Source organism: Haliaeetus albicilla, chromosome 1 (assembly GCF_947461875.1).
Source record: "Haliaeetus albicilla chromosome 1, bHalAlb1.1, whole genome shotgun sequence".
NCBI classification, from domain to species: domain Eukaryota; kingdom Metazoa; phylum Chordata; class Aves; order Accipitriformes; family Accipitridae; genus Haliaeetus; species Haliaeetus albicilla.
In genome coordinates this window covers 67,450,789-67,471,389 of record NC_091483.1, presented here as the reverse complement: position 1 = coordinate 67,471,389, position 20,601 = coordinate 67,450,789, and the positions used below count along the sequence as shown (strand labels likewise).

Genomic DNA, 20,601 nt, shown 5'->3' with positions numbered 1-20,601 from the left:
TACACTAAATTTTTAACTTAAGAAATGACAATGTGGATGCTCAGGTTCTTTTTGATTGTGGACATTTATATCACATATGGTCCTAACTGTAATAATATAAAGAAGAATATTAAGTTCTTTGAGCAGTGCATCACTTGTCTCTACTGTCATCTATACCATGTAAGAACATCTCTAATCTGAGAAAATTCCATGGCTGATATCTTGGTTTATCATTTTAATGTATCCAAAGTGCATGATTATGCATCTGGGAAGATATAAAAAGGGACCTAGTAACAAGCTCTGCTTTAACACCACTTTCATGGTTCTGACCAGTCATTGCAACCCAGCATATATACAAGAAAAAGAACCCTAACTATACTAAAATCTTAGCTCAGATTTTAAACCCAGACAATGATACTGGACTCAGAACCTCACTAAACAAGTGTCCTTTTTCCTATTAGTTCTTCCTGTGAAAACAGGGTTTCCATTAGCACTTAACTAGCAAATCAGTGCCAAGGAGCACAAAACACAGCTGAGTTCTCTTGTAGTCACTGCTGACTAATCCTCTTTGTACTCACATTGTAATATCATCATTAGTTTCAGTTGCTAGTGACAGGGTTAGTTCCTCTATAGATGCCAGTGTTTACCACAGTAGTATCTGATACAGGTTTTTTTCATAGTACTAAGAATGCAAAATAAGTTAGTTTTCCCAGACAGGTCTCTTAAAATCCCCTCAGTGTCTGCATGCAGTCAGAACAACAAACTCATTGGACTGTGACTGATAAATTAATCTTCATGATTTTTCATGGTTTTTAAAAACTGTATTGCTGGAGTATTTTAATATGGGAATTTCAGTAACTGATATATGTTAAGAATCATCAGTAAACTAGGAACTGAGCTGCAACAGGTAAGAAAATGGTTTTGCTTAATATCTTTTATCAAATGTAGTCTTTTGTGATACAGGCCTATTTCAGTCATGGAAATACGAAACTACATTCAGAAACAGTCATAGATATTCATGTATATCTATGTACACATCTAGATATGTGTATGGACTACCTTTGAATTGTAGTTTTCCTTATGGTACTTCTCAGGATTTCCAATAAAATCAGAATCAGAAAACAAGAGGAATGTGACTGTTAGAGATACACAAACATCCTTATCATCTCTTACATGGTGAGATTTAAAATTAGCCTCTTTTTCTCTGTGTATTCCACACCGCTGATCCAAAATATGGTTAGTCAGAAAAATGAGCTGGCATGAGATGTTCCTCAAGGAACTAGTTCATTCCTAAGGAAACTAATGGCATGGACAACTGCTTTAGAAGAACGTTAATTCTTGATTCAGGTATCTGCTGAAGAAAGTTTTACTTTATTTAATTTGACATGTGGAAGTCAAAAGTTTATGAGCCTGTATAGGTCATTCTTCTTGTTGACCTTGTTTATTTGCTTCTCTTCTCTCAGTGGAAGAAATATTTACATAATTCTTTCTGGGAACAACAAAAATTTCAGGAACACTTGGAAGATGAATCTTACATTAAACTTCATGATTTAAAACACTATTTCCAAAAGCTGGTCCAGAAGAATACCCAAAGTTTGCATATGATAGGTAAGACCAATTATGATTCCCTGTGATGGCAGTTGCTGCATTTCTACTAAAGTATGCAAGGATAAGAGAAAGATTTCACTAGTTAACTGGTAATAGGTGTGAAGATATCTGCATTGCCTGTTTTGAACTGCAGGGAGAAGGTACAGGAAGATCAGGGACAAAAGCTTTAGCATACAAAAGGAGCCGTTCCAGAACAGACTAACAGCTTTCTTATGCTATTATTCCATCTGACAATGGCCGTTGCCAGATGCTTTAGAGGACAGTGCAAGAAACCCTGCAGTGAGCACTTATGAAATATTCTGCCCGTAGAGGAAATTTCTTGTTAATCTCTGTCAGTGATGATTGGTTTATATCCTAGAGCATAATGGCTTGAAGGTTAAGTATAAAATAACTTTAGGACTAGTACATCTCGTACTACTGTAAAAGAAGCTGTTTTTTCCTGAGATACTTTAGTTTAATAGTGTGATAACAGGTGCTGACCAAATGATGTTAAGCAAATTCCTTAGAATGTTTTGACATTTATTATAGAGGTTGGATAATGAAGGAGATCTAGGATAAAACCAAGAGATTAAGTCTGTGTGGTTTACAAAGAATTCATGAAAATAGGCAGTCTTTTTTTAAATGGCTTTTTGCTATCTTACATACATTTAATGGTAACATGGAAAATCTTACCTAATTTTGCTAGAAACTTTTATGAAGTCTGTAACCTGTTATATGCCTTCAGATGATTCTTAAGGAGAAGTTTTTTAAGCTTTAATAAACACATTTTTATCAAAAATATTAAAATACTAGCTTTTGCACTGAAAATGCTTTCTGTTCTCTGGTCACGTTCCCAACTTCTGTGAAACCATTGTTTTACTATTCCTGCTAGTCACAGAATATTCTACAGGCAAAGACTGAATTTCCTTGTTTTAAAAGAAGAGAGAAAAGAAAAAAATCTTCAGGCTTTCTTCTCATATCAAAGGAGCAAAAAGGCACACATGCAAACATCTTTCCTCCCTTTAAAATCTGTTTTAAAAAAAAAGGTGATAGCCTTTTATTTTTCAATCATTCACAGCCTTTTTTTCTTTCTTTTGTGACTTTGTGGTGGAAAAAAAAAGAAGCCTCTAAATAATTTAGACAGTCTAATCTAAATAAGGTCACGAGAAGATCTTTTCTAGATCTAGCAGTGCTGCATGAAGATGTTACTATGCTCAGCCCTCTAAAACTATAATCCACCAACTAGAAGCTGCCATTCCCACAGCTCTGCTGGACAAAGGAGTCTGAGAGCTTTGCCTTGTCTGCTTCAGGGAAAGTCAGTTCTCTTTTCAAACTGCCTTCATCAGTGGATTAATACCACTCCATGACACATGGAGTTGTTGTACGACCCATTCTGCCAACGAGCTGCAGAACTGCCAGTGTCTTGTGAAGAGACAGGAAGATAACCTGAGCGTTGCTCATATCCTCAATTGTCACTGCTCTTTGCTAGATGAACGTTTTTCTGCAGCCTACAGATGAGCTCTGTATGAGCACCCTGCTTAGAACATTGCTATTATTATGCCTGTGTTTTTGTGCACTGCTTGTGAACTTTTCATCTTCTTGCTAGCCTGGCTACCTTAATCTTGCTGGATATCTTGAACTTAACCCACTGTTGTATAGTTCAGGTTCTGCATATCCTCAGTGCAGGTTTCAGCCTAAAATTTGCCCTGCATGCCAAAGGAGAAAAACAGGGGAGACAAACAGCTAATGAACCAAACAATCCAAAATTGTTCATGATTGCAAAATAGCCAAAATTACAGACAACTTTCTTTCTACTCACTTTAGATCCAGGCTTCCTCTGAGGTGGCATAGTAATATACAGGAACTGGAGCAGGTAGCAGAAAGTCCTCAGTATTTTAAGTTACGGAGATTTTTTTCTTCTGCTTTATATGTCACTTACACATCTGAAAGGATTGTAGAGGAAGGTGCAAGTTAGATAAGGCAATGTCTGAAATCATTAAATTCTTTCCCCAAGGATAAGACTTCCTAGAAATTTTGCCATAGGTAGTAATCATACTGCAGGTTATTTGTAGACAGTTTGTATCTGTGGGAAGATCAGTTATCCAAGTAGCCAAAAGCACTTCTTGGAAGTCTGATGTACATAAGCATGCACACATGATGTGTAAAACAGTGATATCTATTCCCATGTTATGGGAGCAAGAGGAAAGGAGAGATGTTAAATACAAAATAGACATCAACAGGCAGTTGGTGTGCTGCTTTGCCTAGTGCTCTTCTAACGGGAGTTTGGTTTCTGAAGGTCTGCTGACTTTGGTACTTGCTGTATTGGGCAGGAATCTGCTGCTGTTCCCAAGGAAATTCTGACTGTATTTTGCAGATTGAAGAGAGTCCTACATGGAATAAAAATAACATGACCACATAACAGAAAATAGAGAGTGGTCTTTGTACAAAGAGCACCCTGTCAAGACTGAGGTGCTCTTACTGGAATATCTAACCTGTTCTAAGAGATAGTATTTTTTTTTTTACTGCCCTTTTGTATTTGACTCATTCATTGACACCTTCATCTCACTCATTTGGTTTACTTTTTCATGATCTGTAGCACTTTGAAAGTATGGCTCATCAGTAGGAAAATGCACTTGAACAAGCATTTGCAAGATTGAAACTAAGGGCATTATGTTTGATCAACAGATACCTGATGTTATATAAATCCCTGTTGGCTTCCAGCTGGACTGATGCTTAGATGTAAATCTGAATGTAAGGACAGTTATTTTTTTATATCTGTGAGACATATAAATAATTTATAGTAGGAAGTAATAATAATTATTTTAAATCTTATTTTTAAATGCACATAATAAGTTCAAATGCAACCCAAATTTGATAAAAAAAGTAATATTCACGTGTGCTTAAAATTGAATGTTATAGATAGAAGAATCGGTAGTGTGTTAATAAAATTAATAAATGTAAGTGATAAAAACAAACATTAGAAGAAATTGGAGGTCTAATTTAACATTTTTTCTAAGTGATATAAAGTTGAAATGACATTCTGATTTTTTTTTTTAATTTTATTTTTTTTTTAGAATTTAGATGCTGTGTATTCTATAGAGAAAACAACTTAGGGAACGTAGAATAAATTTGCATGAATTCATTGGAGGTGTGCCAGCTACTACCTGCTGAAGTTCTGCTCCCAGTTTTATTTCGATAACATAAGGTTAGATGAAATGAGATTTTTGCTTTTTCCTACTAATGGCAATCAATATAACTAGACCAGAACATTTACAGTATTTGCATCTTTCTTTAATGGTTAGGGAAAGTCATCAGAAACAGTGACTGGAGAGAAATTAATGACTTGGTAAGGCCTGGCAGCCAACATACCTTCTCATGTTGATCACAAAAATCATTTGCTATCATACTCAGGTGCAGATGAATTTAATTTCTAAGTGGATTTTCAGTTTCAGCAAGGCAAAGTTAGTACCTCTAAGTAGGAGTTTGTCTAACATGCATGACTCAGACTTTCGTTCTGGAGTTTATTGCTGTAGTAGAAGAAGCTCTGAATCCATTTCTGTTTACATGAGAGCAGGAAGGTTTTCACTGTGTCCATGGTCCCTGCTGCTCATGTGTACTAGCACAGGTCTGACTCGACTGGAGGTTGATATCAACTGTTTTTCATTTGTACTTTTTGCTGCTGTCATTATGTTGCTTGGTTTTAAAGGACATGAAGTGCTTTTTAGAGACGTCACTTTCTGGAGATGATGCTTTAAAGTTGTGGCTTCTTATATATTCATATGCATAAACAAACTGGCATACATAAATCCTGCAATTGGTATCTCTCTGCATTGGACCCTGCCCTTGGCAATCTATCAGTATAGGTTGTAGCTGTTCTAGTAAAGACTTGCAAGATTTTTTTTGTCTTTACCACTATAATTAGAAACTAATAGCAAAGATGGCAGTGGGTTTCACTCACGTGTCATTTATACACATATAATTTCATTGCTTAAAATACAGTTGCTTTAGAGGGGTATGGGCTCTGAATTATTTGTTCTTATTCCTTCCACTTAGTAGCAGAGTCCTGAAATTAAGAGAGCACCCATATGCCTCTTTGAAGCGCAGTGACCAAAGTCTGGAAAATCAAGAATTGATGTAGATAATGTTTTATTTCTAGAATGGATAGAAGCACTTAAATGAAGAAAAAGGAGTCAAGACTGTAAATAAATTAATAACAGTGCATTGCAGAAAGTCTTAGCAACTTAAAGCAACTTAAAATGGCACCAGAAACAGTTTTCAGATCAGCATAGGTATCAGAGCAGAGCTGCAATGTGCTCTTTGTGTGTATTGCTAAATAAGCAAAGTCTGCGAAGTCACTGTATGCAATATTATAGACTGGATTTCCTGAAATCATTCACTTGAGAACAAACCAGGTAAGCTATCTGAATTTTATTTCTAGTCAGTGTCTCAGTGCTGCTTGGGGTAGCAGCTTCCTTCAAATGTCCCACATTGTCAGGTTTGTACTGATTTAAGAGCTCTGGTGTGCTACTCAAGCAAGACATGTTATAATATCCTTCTGGGAGGAAATAGCCTCAAAGAATCCTGGTAACAATACCTTTATTAATCAGGTGATCAAATATAAAAGGATGAATTTTAACATGTATTGTCAGGCTAATGACCCTGAGTTGCATCCTCTCTAAGTGCAAATGGTGTAGTTCCGTAATATGGATTATTTCTGATTTATATCAACTGAATACTGGCCCATGCTGTGTAATGCTACTCTGGCATAAGATAGCTTTGCTCCAACATCTGAGAAAAACCTTAGAAATCATACTCTTTCATAATGTTTGTTGCTAAACAAGTATTGGTAAAGTGTTTTGAATTTCATACCAAAAGTGGTCTTTTGTGAAACATATGCAAATTAACTGTGAGTTTCATTAACTGTAACCTCTCTTGGGAAATCTGTGGAAGCCTAGCAATACCAGGTAACAATAACTGCTTTTTTTAAAGGCCAGCCATAGAGTTTTATAGCTTTATTTTTTAACGGAAAAATGACAGTTCATTGAGCTCAAGAGACAAATACTTAATAAGGCTCAACTGTTTACTGTCAGCTCGGAAAGCATGTGAATACAGTAATCCTGAAAGTTCTTCAGGAGTTGGGGGCTGCTCCCTCAGAACAGCTGTCTTTATTTAAACTCATGCTTGTCAGCTGGAGTTCCCAGACTGTTCGAAAATTCTTCATTGTAAAACAAGGAGTCAGTGTCTGGAGGTACACCTAGAAGCAGATTGCAGAAAAAATGCAGGTTACAGGCTACAGGGGCAATAACAACTATTTAGTACAGATTGTTAGACAAAGCTGTTTTGAGACTGCCATGAATGATAATGGTGTTCACTGCAAATTACGATAGACATTTAATTTGGGTAAAAGACTGCTTCACCAAGCATCTATAGGAAAAATATGTTTACAGAGTAGTCATTGCTCTTCTTTTAGTAAGTTTACTTCTTATCAAGTCATTAACACAAAGATCAAAGGCAACCCCCTACGAAACAAAGTGATGAGCATAAATATAAGAACACGTATAAAAATTTGAATAGACCAGTATACTGGCAGTGACCAGTAGCTAAAGCTTTGAGAGAGAATAACAGAACAGGGCAAGTAGAAAGTAAAACTTTTCCTGCTATTGCTTCTAACTTCTGTCAAACCATAGCTCAGGGACTTTGAGTGTGAAACTTTGTGTGTGTGTGTGTTATATAATAGCCTTTGATGAATTTTTTCTTCCATAAGTTTTTCTAATTGCTTGTTAACCCACCTAAGCTTTTGACATCTCCAACATCCTGTAGCTATGAGTTCTACAGTTTAATTACGTGCTTTGTGAAAAGCGTTTCCTTTTGTTTGCTTTAAGCCTGCCACTTGATAACTAAGTCTCCTAAGTTCCTTCACAGTGGGAACCAGGGAACAGTTCTCTGTGTACTTTCTTTATTCCACTCAATATTTTATAGGATTTCATCATATTAATCTCATGGGTGTTTCTTTTCCACCTAGTCTTTTTTCATCTCTCCTTGTTAAATAACAACCTTTTTTCATCCTAGGTACACTTTTCTGTATCTTCTCTAGTTCTCCAGGGTCCACTTTCAGATGTGGGGAAGTAGAACTGCACTCAATATTCAACAAGATTTATTCTTTTCCAACTATGTCTACCATTCTGCTGCTTTCATGATCTCTTGTGAGTATTGAGCTGAAGCTCGTATAAATGTGTTCATAAAGACTCCCAAAACTCTGTTTTGAGTGGACATAGCCAATTTAGACTAATCATAGTAAGAGTTGTTTTGTATTAATGGATGTTGATATTTGTTAAATATTTTCTTGTCCAGACACTCATTATTGTGATAACCTTCTGTAACTTGTTGCACCTGGCTTTTGTTTTCATAACCCTAAATAATTTAGCATTGCCAGCAAAATTTGTCACCTCTTCATTAGCATCCCCAGATCCTGTATATAAACTGTGAATAGAAGAGATATCCACATCCTTGTTGGGCTTTTCTGGAAAACTCCTTTCACAGAAGAAATTTTTTTAAAAATTATTATTCATTATTTCTTATCAATTAACAAATCAAGAATCTTAGGGAATATTTTACGTATTATTCCAAGTAACTTACTGTCTGTAAGATCCCTTGGTGAGGGTCATTGTTAAAAGCTATCTTAAAATTCAAGTACATCAGCCACATCTCCCATGCAACTATGCTCTTGAATTTTTCAAAGAGGTCCAATAGGTTTGTAAGGCACAATAATACACTACAAAAGCTGAGTTAACTTTTATTATTATATCATATTTATCTGTAGGTCTACTAATTTTTAAACTTTAGTTTCCCCCCTTTTTTTTTTTCCTTATAAAGAAGTCAGATTTACTCATGCATATTTTCTTCTAGTCCAGCTGAAACCTGCCAATAGAACTGGATTACTTTTGTTACTATTGATTCTCTCAGCACTGAGATCACTTTCAGTAGTATTAATCATCTAGCAATTTCATATTTGACTTTCTTTGACTCATAGGTGAATATCATGTCATTGTGGTGATTTGTTACTATTCATTTTATTGATTTGTTCTAAGAATTTTTTGACTGAGAGACCAATTGCAGGTAATTCCTACAATTCTCCCTCTATAAAAAAGGTTCCTATGTGGAAACCAGTCTAATCTCATCTATAGAGAACACCAATATGAAGAATTAATTTAACGGTTCAGCTTTGGCCTTATCTTCTTTTACAGCTCCTCAATCATCTATTGGTCCTACAGAGTCTTTGGCAGACTGCCTGCTTTTGATGCTGAAAAGATTTCATTATTAGTTTTTATATCTTTATAAAAAGTTCCTTAAAATATTTTTTAGATTTTTTTTTTTATGTCTTTATATTTCACTTTCTAGGCTTACACTCTTTTTTACTTTCCACATTTGCACAAAAATTTTAATTTCTGAAAGTTGCCTTTATACGAGCAACAATTTAATAAAATTCTTTTTTTAAACCTATTCCACAACCGTTTGTTGTTTTGTTTTTTTGTTGTTGTTGTTTTTGGTTTTGTTTTTTTTTTTTTAAAAGCATCTTCAAAGTTATTTGAATAATTTTATTTTCTCATGACAAAAAGGCAAGGACACATTCTTTTGTGTGATATGAACTGTATTGCAAGTGTACCCATGGCATATATAGTTGTACTGATGGCCCTTAACTTCAATACCAGTGTGTTTGAATTTAAGTTTTGTTTTGCTGCTGCTGGAACTACATAGCGTAATTTCTGCATTTTCTCCAAATCTTTGAAGGCACAAAATTAAGATCTGAGGTATGATGCCAGAACCGTTAATTTGGAAAGAAAACCTAAGGACACAGTTTTATAATAATTGTTGTAATCATACCAAAAGCTAGATTTAATTTTATAAGAAATGCACTTCTTCATTTCGGGGTGCTGTTTTATTCCAATGAAGTAAAATCAGGCATATGATTTTATTACCGTTTCAAAGAAGATCTGTTTATGTTCTCACAATTTATATGATTTAAATGGTTTGGAGACCTATTGCTGTTCTGTACTCTGTTTTGTTGTCCTGTAGGCAATCTATAGGAAAGATTATTATTAATGTAAGCAAGTCAACACACATGTACACAGAGAAACTAAGTGTTCTGATGTAATATTGCAAACCTCAGTATGTTCAAGTATACCTAGGACCTCAAGGAGGAAAATGAGTAATTATGTACCTGAGAAATCTGTATTTCCTGGTTTTGACAAAGATAGAATTGATTTTTTCTTTTTTTTTCTTTTTTTTCCCAGAATGATTTGCTTATTTTACTAGGACTCATGCAGATAGTATATGTGACTGACTTTCTCTTTTTTATGCTGATTTCATTTCTCTCCTGGAGAAAAACATTTTAAACAATTCAGGACTTTGACATAAAGTTTTGTGGTTGCTAATCTATCAGGCCTTATTAATGCAATCTCTGGTAACATGAAATAGAGATGACTTTGCCACTGCCATAGTGATGAATATCTTCAAAATGTTCTGCTTCATTTCCTATTCATTATGTAAATGAAATCATATTTACATAAATGGAGGTGTTCTTCCCCTGGTGTTCAAACTGCCTCTCAATACCATCACAGCCACCTCGCCTACCCACAGATGAACGTTCTCCAACAGTCATTACTAACTGCAGAGACATTTCCAATGTCCTTATTGGAAACTTACCACAGACCAAGTCTGGCACATCTGGACACTATTCCACCTCTTGGAGATGAACACCCCATCCCTTTTCATGTATTGAAATCACCATTCAGTTTCACTATTTCTGTTATGATTTAAATGTCCAGCATTCTCTGTGCCATTGCCCAGGGGGATGCAAACACTGTACCATGATATATGCAAAAAATCAGTCTGCAGACCTTGGTCTTACTATGGACTAGGACAAAGGCAATTATTCATGTTGTATTTTAGTAGCATAACTCAGAAAAATAGCAGAATTTGTTTGATAAAAACATAGTTCACTGGAATTGCATTTAAACAGGCAGCTATTTTCTATCTACAGAACTAAATCCAACTGGAGATGTGGAGAATTTATCAGTGCATCCAAATCTAGGATGTGAACATACAGTTTTGTACTTAAGCTCCAGAGTGGTGTCTGGTTACTGCAGAAATTTCTTCCATCTTTTCTAGCCCCCTGCTTTCCTCCATACGATGCATTGGAAGCAAAGGTGGGTTTAAAGGACAATAGTTTGAATAGTTTGCTGAGCAAATGGCAGGCATAGGGCAATAAGAAAAGGGCGGTGCAAGTCCCATTTGTTCCCTGGGTGCTTATGCACCTTTGACCACTGCTAACAGGGCTATTAGTACAGGTCGAATGAGAATTTGTCCGCTTTCAGAGTGTCTACTGTGGTAGCTGCACTGTGCAAAGTATTACCTGTTTTGTATATCCAAATCGTTGAAACTTACTTGCTGGGGGATGTTTCTTCCTTTTCTGTTCCTTGTTATCTGCATATGTCAATACAATTTCAGCTTCCTGCCTGCCTGTTCTTACATTTATCATCAGTGGCTGCCATTTTATAGAAAAACACTTTCATTCAGACACGGGAATACCATTTTTTTATTGGTTCAAAAGATGAAGTGGAATTTCCAAGGGGAGGAGGAGACATGCTGCTTGCTTCTACTTCTCTTTCCACCCACTATAAAAAAAATGAGAGGATGTGTTTAGTCCTCTTACCTAAATATCTTGAAGAATTTGAAAAGCAAATGGATTTTGAGCTTAAATTCAGATAATAATGAAACCAAAAACTTTACTACTGATGAGCCACTTTGGACATATGTCAGGTCCCTCCCAGTTTACTTCCAATCTGCGTTAACCTACCTATGTTACTTCATTTCTGAAGAGGATGATCTATGGTGGTGGTGATGCTTAAATCAAACAGCTGATACAGCAACATTATTATTTAAAGTGTACCATAAATTTCTAATAAGGATTTGAAGCATCTGTATCTGTCATTGCATTATCATACCTGTATCATTGCAGTTATGGGGCCTAGATTAATTTAGTTCAGTTAGAAGAAGAAAGAAATGAGAAGTTTGTGAATAACCAGAAATAAAATATTTTCTATATTTACAAATAATGAACATTCATAAACTTTGTACAGAGGAACTCAGTATTGGTATTGACCTAACAGTAATGTGGCTTTATGCAAGCTGTTTGATCCAAACTCTTGCCTGCACCGAAGTGTGACCCAAACTTATTTTTCTAGGCCTTAAAACCATAGCTTTGAAGATGAGTTCCTTAGGTCTATTTTCTTTTTTTACAACTTATCAACCCCCCTACAAATCTTCCTTATCAGAAGGACTGTTTTATCCTATATGGGATAAGATACAGTGCTAAAAAAGAAAGAACAAAGGAATGAATACTTCAGTGTCTCCTGGAAGAAAGCTGCCATGGTTTTTTTGCCACCACATCACATTTACCCCTTATTTTTACAGGTCAATATACATACTGTGAAATAAGATTTATTTCAGTGAGGCTTTACCTGAAAATCTGAACTGGTTAACAAAACAGGCAGTTGTTTTTAAATTTTGTAGTTCCCTTGAAATTTCCAGCATGTTTTTGGTGAAGATCCTCAGTGCCATTAGAATATGTTACTGCAATGTTCCATTTTTTGTCCTGCCATGGCCCTTCTGAAGTGACTTTTCCTCCAGACTGCCAAAAAATTATCATATTACAATGTCCCCTTTAGGCTTTCCTTCTTGTGTTGTGTCCTTGGAAGTTTGGAAAAATCTCCATACCTTAACATTTCTCCTTCACTTGTCTCATTAGCAAGCATTTGGCTGTTGAGAACAATCAGTAGCAGAGATATTGGGGTAGGCCTAATGCTAGTTGTATGTTTAAAATATCAAAACAGAGCTTTCTAAGCTGCTTAGAAAGTTGGGCTTTTTATATATAATTTCATCAGTCAGTGGAATAATGAAGAAATGCTCATTGGAAAACTGCTAATTTAGATGTAATTTATTATAATACCAGCCTTAATGATGCCTTCTTTTGTTACTCATTTAGTACAATATTCAGTTTCTCTGATAACACTGCAAATGTTATACAAGTCATTATATTGTCCTGATGAAGAACCATGTAAGCATATTTTCTTCCAGACTTATTTGGAGATTGTGTATGTAGGCTTGGAGTTGACTCGCTGTTTGTGGGATGACAAATTAAAGTAGCTAGAGTGTGAACATTATTGTATCCATTTCTGATTCCTTCAGAAGGTCTTTCCAGACTTCTGCAAGTTTTCTGGCAACTATGAATCTTGCCTCACTGCTAGAATTTGACTTTACAATTTGTCTTCTTATATGTTAAGGTTGATCCTCCAGAAAGCTGAGGTGTTTAAAAAGACCTTTATGCCACTTTCCACCATAAGCTGACAAAGGGGAGAAAAGGTCCATAGCTATTTAAGATCTGTGTAGAAGGTCTTGAGGGCAATGAGCTGATCCTTCAAATTTTATGTGGCTTTCAGATATTCACAGATGAATATAGGAGAGCTGGAGCACAAAGGAGGAGCTCCATACATAATTCTGAGCTATGCAACGAGCAGGCATGCTGGAGGATCTGGGCCAGTACGTTAACAAATATTTCTCCAGGGTGTTGGTTTTGGGTATATGGAAGTCATAAATAATCAGTCATAAAATAATATGACTTGTAAATTTTTTACCTAATGAATTGAGAATAAGATCTGATGGATTATTATGAAGATTATCACCATAGATATTTACATTCATACAAAGCATTTTTTAAATACAGAACACCTTTATTACCGCTGAAATCTTAGGAATATATAAACTTCCGTAAATGATTTTTCCAAATATAGTGTTTGTTCATTCACAGTTTTAGTGAATCATATGATAAAAGCTTTGATTCAATACTATAGAATGTGCTTCTAGTTTTGCCAAAAATGCAACAAGTAATTTTTCTTTAGAATACTGACTATTTATTATGTGTATATAGTATAACTTTTCCCCTTCTTTCATGTACAGTTAAAGTAATAAGTCACTATGGAAGGCAAAATAATTTTAAAATTTGAAAGAAATCCAAAACCAAACCCTTTCTATCTGTAGTTATTCTAATAATTTTAGTTTTTATATCTAATCATGCAGTAGCATCTCACAAACGTGATTATTGTGTTTATCAGTGTGGTATAGATAGTTAACTTCCAATGGTCAATAGATTTTTAATGATAACTCTTTTCTTCCAGGTTTAGCTGTTTTAAACTTTTAATATCTGTAGACTGATAATATCTTAATATTTGTTTCATTTTGAAGGTGTTGGTGGATTTACTATCACTGAGAAGCAAATGTGACATAAATGTATTATATACTAACATAATACATCTTCTAATATTACTGTCTATTGATATTTTCCATGATTGTTGGATTAAATTTGAAAAATAAAGCTCTTTGCAAGCAGGACAAGAGCTAAACAGCTGTGATTGTGTTAAGTGTTTCTAAAAATGATCACAGTGCATGGTGCACTGTTATTTCTTTTGTGTTTAAAATTGTGTTAGGCCTATAAAACTCAGTATGTCAAATTTGTCATGAAATAATTTGGAACTTAACGGGCTGTGTGCCTCAGGGTTATGTGTTACAGAAATGAGAATTTTATTAACATTGGAAAATGGCCACACTGATTCAAGAAAGCTGTATTGTCCTTCTCAATTTGAAATGACATAAAGTATTTTGTTAGGATTTCACTTCAAAGTGTTCAGAATGTACAGTGTCAGCCTGGTATGCAATCACTGCAGGTGCGGGCACAAGCAGAAAAATATCTGGCTCCAGGGATTATGGCCTTGGGTATCAGTGCATTTTCTTGGTGTTCTGTAATGTGTGAAAATGTTGATTAGAGTATAGATAATATTGCAAAGGGGTAAAGATCACTTAATGTTTGCTCAGTGCTTTATAAATATAAATGCTTATATAAATTATTATTAAAAATAGTGGATGCATCCTGTGGAATTTTATTTATCTGTGTGTGCACAGAAGATACTAGGAGCTCCAGAGTGCTAAAAATGAATTTAACCAAATAGCTTTTATTATTATTATTATTTTTATTACTACAAACGTGCTTACAACAGGCAGCATACAAAGTTTAAATGAATACTTACTATAACCTGATACAAAAAAGATAAGAAGTGCACCATCCTGTCATGGAAATGGACAATGACATGACATTGGAAAGTCCATGACAATGAAAAAGTCAAAACACACTTCCATTAGTGTAAATACTAATGGAATTCTTGATCTGGAAAAGCCTTTTTGTGCAGCCTTTACTTGTCTCTAAGCAAACATTTAAATGTTTTTCTGATTTACTACTATTCAGAGATTTTATTTAGGATGCTTCTCTGCAGTTACGTGCAGAGAGGTGTTATGAGCTCCTGTAATGCTAATTACATGGTTGTCCAGCTTGGGAGACTGTTCAGCTGTGCTCCTCTTTCTGGCTTTCACGCTCAGGTCTCATCCCAACACAGACCTGGGATGTGGCTGAGTGGGCACGTTGGCTGAGAGTTTAGGAACAATCCTGGATCCTGTAGGACTGGTATGCTCTAATTTGCTACATTTTTGGTTACTTTGATTTTAAAATGTATTCTAAAGAGCAGCTGTAAGTTATGTTTTTATTCAGGTATGGCTCAAAATTCCTTCAGGCTAAAGTAGTTTAATCTTCCAGTAAGATACAGGCAAATAATGTTGACACGGTTAATAAAAATGGTTTTAAACCCAAGTTGGAACCTTCTTCTGAGCTCAGAATTAAATACAGCTCAAGTGCAGTTTGCTCTCATCCATAATGGCTAGTTAAACATTGTTATACTCATTTTATTCTGAAGACACCTCTTGTAACATGTTTTAATATAAGTATATCTGGCCTGCAGTATCGGCCAGAAAGCAACTGCTGTTGGCAGTTGTTTCATTTCTAATGTGCAATAACACAGCAGAAGCAATTCAGTGAATCACAGAAGTAGCTTCAGGGAGCCCATAGGCCATAGAACTAATTTCAGCCTGTGAGTAAATAAAAGATGTGAAAATACAGTTCCCACTTTCTCAGTGGAATCAGAATGACAAGGTCAATAGACACGGATTGCTGAACTGTACACATTTACAATATTGGTACTTGTACCACATAGAGTATAAATATACAAATCCTTCCCACCCTGTCAGTCTAATGAGAATTATGTTGTTTACAAAACAGTGATACAGTACTTCAGAGAAAAGCAACATCATTTGCTTTTGTTTTAATATACAAATAATTTTGATGATTCAAATGAATTGGAATAATTTTGGAATATATCCTGGTAATGGCCATAGAGACTGCTTTTTATTTTCTGATTCAGGGTGACAGAAATATCAAGATTTGTAGTGAAGTTGCCAGTATGAAAGTAAGAAATAAAATATTCCATCCGTTTCCCCATTTTTACTGTGTTTTAGTGATAGTTTATTTATAAAAAAATATTTCACAACATTAGGAACAAATGGGGGAAAAAAAAAAAGCCCAAGAAATTAAATGAAAAAAATCAGTTTTGTGGAGTTCTGGTGCCAGTTGCTGTCTGAGTTATGAGAGTTAGCTGGAATGTGTAGTAATCTTTTCTTTGGTGGCCATTTTCCAGCTATATGAGATTAGAATATCTTTCTTTTTTTCTAACAACCTGAGAATTTTAATATTCTGAGTATGTAAGTTGTAACAGTGCATCTAATATAACACAGCTGGAGCCATGAGATTTGCAATTGGCCTGAATTTTGTCCTGGGTTATCATTTTGTTCTGTTCCTACATCAATGAGTCTTTTCTCCTTGGTGAGAGAACAGTCCTTTCCTCCCCTTCACAGCTCCCAAACAAAGAGAAAACTTTTCTGCCCAGCAAAAAGAACAGGCAAAAGCCATTCAGACCAATTAATTCATACAGCCCCCGCATATATACTGGCAGTGATTTCTGTTTCTAATTTATCTAGGCAATTAACTTAACAACCCTACTGTCTCCTCCCTTGCCCCACATATCTTGCTATCTGTTTAGACACTGAAACCTGTGCAAAGTCCGACAACAATGAAATCAAGAAATTAGATTGTAATAAGTTACAACCTCTACACTTGACCTATATTACCTAACTGTTTGATAATGTCATTTAATTGCATTTCTCTGATGAAATCTTGTGACAGGACTACTTATTAGCATTGACTATCTTGGAAATCAATCTTTAGTGCTTATGAGACACCTTTTGATGGATTTGAAATGAAAATCTATGCCATTACAGTATATATCACACGGAGAGCTCCTCTAACTGTCCAAAATTTTACATGTCATACACTTTGTATCATCATCAATTGACTTAATAATTAATTTTTTCCTCCTGCCTCACCGGATGAAGATTCTCTGCAGTTTAGTAAAGCTCATGAAGTGAAAGGAGCTGTTGTCTGTATAATGTCTGCCTGATTTACTGCAGAAATGGGTAGATTTGCCATGACTGAAGGAGAAATCCAGTGGAACAGAAAGGAAATCTTCAGTGTTGAAGCAAATGAATATGCTGCTGTGAAAAAAGTAAATTCTAACTATGGATTTTTGCAATGGTAAGTGAGCCAATTTAAACCAAAATCATCACATATTAATTTTCATTTTCTAGAACATGTCATGTTTGCTTTGAAAACATTCTATCTTGCACTCTCAGCTACAGCTAAATCCAAGGAGCTTCTACCTTAAAAATATATGGTGCTATCTAAGGTTCAGTACTGTGAGAAAATCAGATATAGGTATGTCAGAATAGGCATTTGATGTAATGGATGCTTTTACCTTACATTTTCTCACTTCCCTATTTGTTAATTGGAGAGTATAATCCTCTTTTCTCACAGGATTGTGCAACAATACATTAATTAAGGTTTGGAAAGCATTCAGATTCTAGAGTACTGAGACCCTGACTGAAAAGCCCTTGAGAAAATGAGTGATTCGGTCCACAAGGAGGATTTGAATACTGTCCAATAAATAAGGCCTATAGATACATATTGAAAAGCACAGAGAAAGTATTGAAGAACTGCATGTCAAGTAACCACTGTCTGTCTGCTGTTCTATGCAAAGGTATAGTATGTGATTCCAATCCATATACAACACAATGGGTTTGCAACTTGCAAAGAGGGATGTGTATGGGTGAGTTTGTGTGAAAATGTAAACTCGTGACAATTGGATAACCAGTTTAAAGAATTTTTTGAAAACAAGCAAACAAAGAAACAGAAACTTTAACTGAACTGTAAGAGCTAGAAAGGCAGAAACCAACTGAAATAATGTCACTATAAAACCATGAATTAACAAAAAAGCCCAAAACTGTTCTGAATTTATCTTCCCAGATTTTTATGGTTATATGATGATAATTACTTTCTGCTTCCTTTTTTTTTTTTTTCTCCTGTACCTGTGTGGAAGACCATCAGAAATAATAAAGGAAATGTATGCTTTTGTCTTCCCTCTAATGAAGCTGTCAGGCAGTTACTTAAGTAAGTTTAAGCATGTGAGTGATCTGGAAGGCTTCAGCAGAACTGCATACATCCTTAAGGTTAAACATATGTTTTAGTGTTGCCTTGTAGATGACATCCAGAAAAACCTAAATGCTCGGATGAAGAATGATTTGAGCTAATACGATATTCCACAAAGTGCTGTGAGTTTTCTTGTATGGCCTTTGTGGAGAAAAGAGCCTACAGCTGTGTTTCTAAGAGCTGCTCCGCACAGGTAGAGAAAGGCAGTTCCCAAACAGAATCAATTTGCTTGGGCAAAGCCATAAGCTTCCTCTCAGTTTTCATTGCAGCCCAGGGAGAAGTCACTTGAATTTCACACAAAAATAGAATTGCTTTACATCTGTGTTATATATAAGACACTGGAGTTGTTCTTTTATTCATTACGTTAAATATGTGATCTCCAAGTTATCAGGTGTACACTGTGAGCTGATAGCTGTCTTCTGTTTTTCAGCACATTAAGTGCGTTATTTTTTAAATATACTGGACTTGATTTTATTGTCATTGACTTTCAAAGAAAAACTTCCAAATTATTATAATGATTACAAAGAGGCTTGAAAAAAGTTCTCCATAACTTCTCAGTTGCAAATAGGATAGCATCAAATGCAGTTATAGTGTATGTTGTTCAACTGTATCTAATTCAATCATTGATTAACTACTATGGGGACTGATAGGAGCTCTATTATTATTAAGAATTTACAATTTTTTGAGAAATGATAGGATACAAGGTTTGTGAGGAAGAGGTACCAGATTGCAATTGCCTAACAACTGATTTGATTAATTCAGTAAACCTAACCTGTATATTTGAATAAGTCACATGTGAAATCAAGGCTTGTAAGATGATCATGAGCCTTATATTGTTATTTACCTACCATGTACACTAGTCAGAAGAGACACACACCATTTTTAGCGCTGAAAGAGAAAATTAACAGTGCTTTTTTCAACTGTTCTTGAACTCTTAAGAGGGAACAGTGGTGTCAATACAGTTACTGGAGTTACAGGTTGGATTTTCAATGCACAATATTTAAAAAATGAAACCCAAAATACATTTGTAGATAGAGATACATCCAAAGTCCTGCAGAGCTTCCCCAAGATGATGGAATAAAAAAAAATGTCACTATTAGAGGAGGTTGTCCTCTGCCCTTAAGCATAAATGGAGTGAAGATGTCAGCTCACATTCTGCCTTCTCTGTGACTCCAGATATAGAACAACAGCACTGTGGCTAGGCTTTCAATCTCTGTTTTTATAAAAGTGTCAACTTTTGTTTCAAATGCACCAGTTCTTATTTTTGCTTTCGCATTCACCCATGATAGTTCACCAGTCAGTTTAAGAAAAAACAGTTTTAAGAATTCATGCCTTGGTGATATGAACACCTGAGCTCCCTTGTATGTTTCAATGCAGGAGCTAACGAGTGAAGACGGGTGATTTGTAGTGTAGATAATACACAGTTGGGTACCCCAGACGTGTGTCTATTCCTTTGTCAATGATGTTAACAAAAGGCAGGCATGCTGAGTAGTCAACCAGTGATATAAAATATTTGTCAAATGGATAGGTTTATTGGAAAGAAAATACCATTTTTACTTCTCTAATATATTAATAAAATGAACAGGTAGATAAAAATTACAGCTGACTGTATTGGGCACCTTTCCTATGAAATTTAATAATGAATTGCTTTGAATTGAAAATGGGAGGCCTAGTCTTTCTTTCATTCACATTAAGTTATGTTTAGCTTTCTCTGCAAATGTCTGTGGACCCGAATTTCCCAAAGCTATATTTATGTTTTTAATGTAAGTGAGCCTTAAGTCCTGAGTTTGGAGATTAGTGGATTTATGTGGGGTGAATATAACAAGTGTTCTTATCTTAGTATCTGCAGAGTATATTGACAAGTCATACTTTGATGTGAGGACCATTTCTCAGTTATAGTACAAGGAAAGCATTAATATAATAATACATTTGACTTGTAAACATTTACATCAGAAGTATATAGTGTTAAAAAGGCTAAAAACATAATTTCAAATTACTTTTACTCTACCTTTCCTCTCTTTCAAAGTTTAAGAAATAATATGTAACACAAAGCCTGTGAACTTTCAACTGTTACAGAGAAGAAGACAAAGGGAAATTAAAGAATGACTTTAAAAATACTACTGTAAGAAGAGCAAGAGCCCATAAATGCCCAGAACACTGGCACCAGCGTGTGTAGTCCAGAAGCAGCAGTGCTCAAAAAGCAATTCGAAAGATATAAAACTCATCCCTGTTCCAAAACATGATATTCAGAAGAGAAATTTAAAAAAACATGCTTTCAGATTGAATACTTCATTGGCATTGTTTCCATCTCTTTATCATTCAGACAGAATTTGTTTCCTTGTGTTTCAAGTCTATGAAAACCAGAAACATCACTGTGTCGGATTAAAAATTGTTGAATGAAAGAGACTGTGCCTTTCACAAGATAAGAATCAGGAGTGAATTAGCTAACTGCAGGAAGGATCTAAACTGCTATCAATTAATCTACTGAGATTTTGCTT

General features: G+C 35.2%; 1 long non-coding RNA gene across 5 annotated transcripts in view; it reads left to right on the top strand.

Annotated features, from left to right (window-relative positions):
- The window catches only part of LOC138685909 (uncharacterized), a 78,487-nt gene that overhangs the window by 24,945 nt on the left and 32,941 nt on the right, over window positions 1-20,601 (top strand). The window contains exons 3-4 of one of the 5 annotated variants that reach the window (XR_011325304.1): window positions 1,443-1,587; window positions 7,661-7,769. The exons of 1 other annotated variant lie outside the window; for it this stretch is intronic. This is a non-coding gene — a long non-coding RNA (uncharacterized lncRNA). Of the gene's footprint in view, window positions 1-1,442; window positions 1,588-7,635; window positions 7,770-20,601 lie in introns of all 5 variants that reach the window. 3 more of the 5 variants (XR_011325299.1, XR_011325307.1, XR_011325314.1) reach the window with 3 other exon arrangements.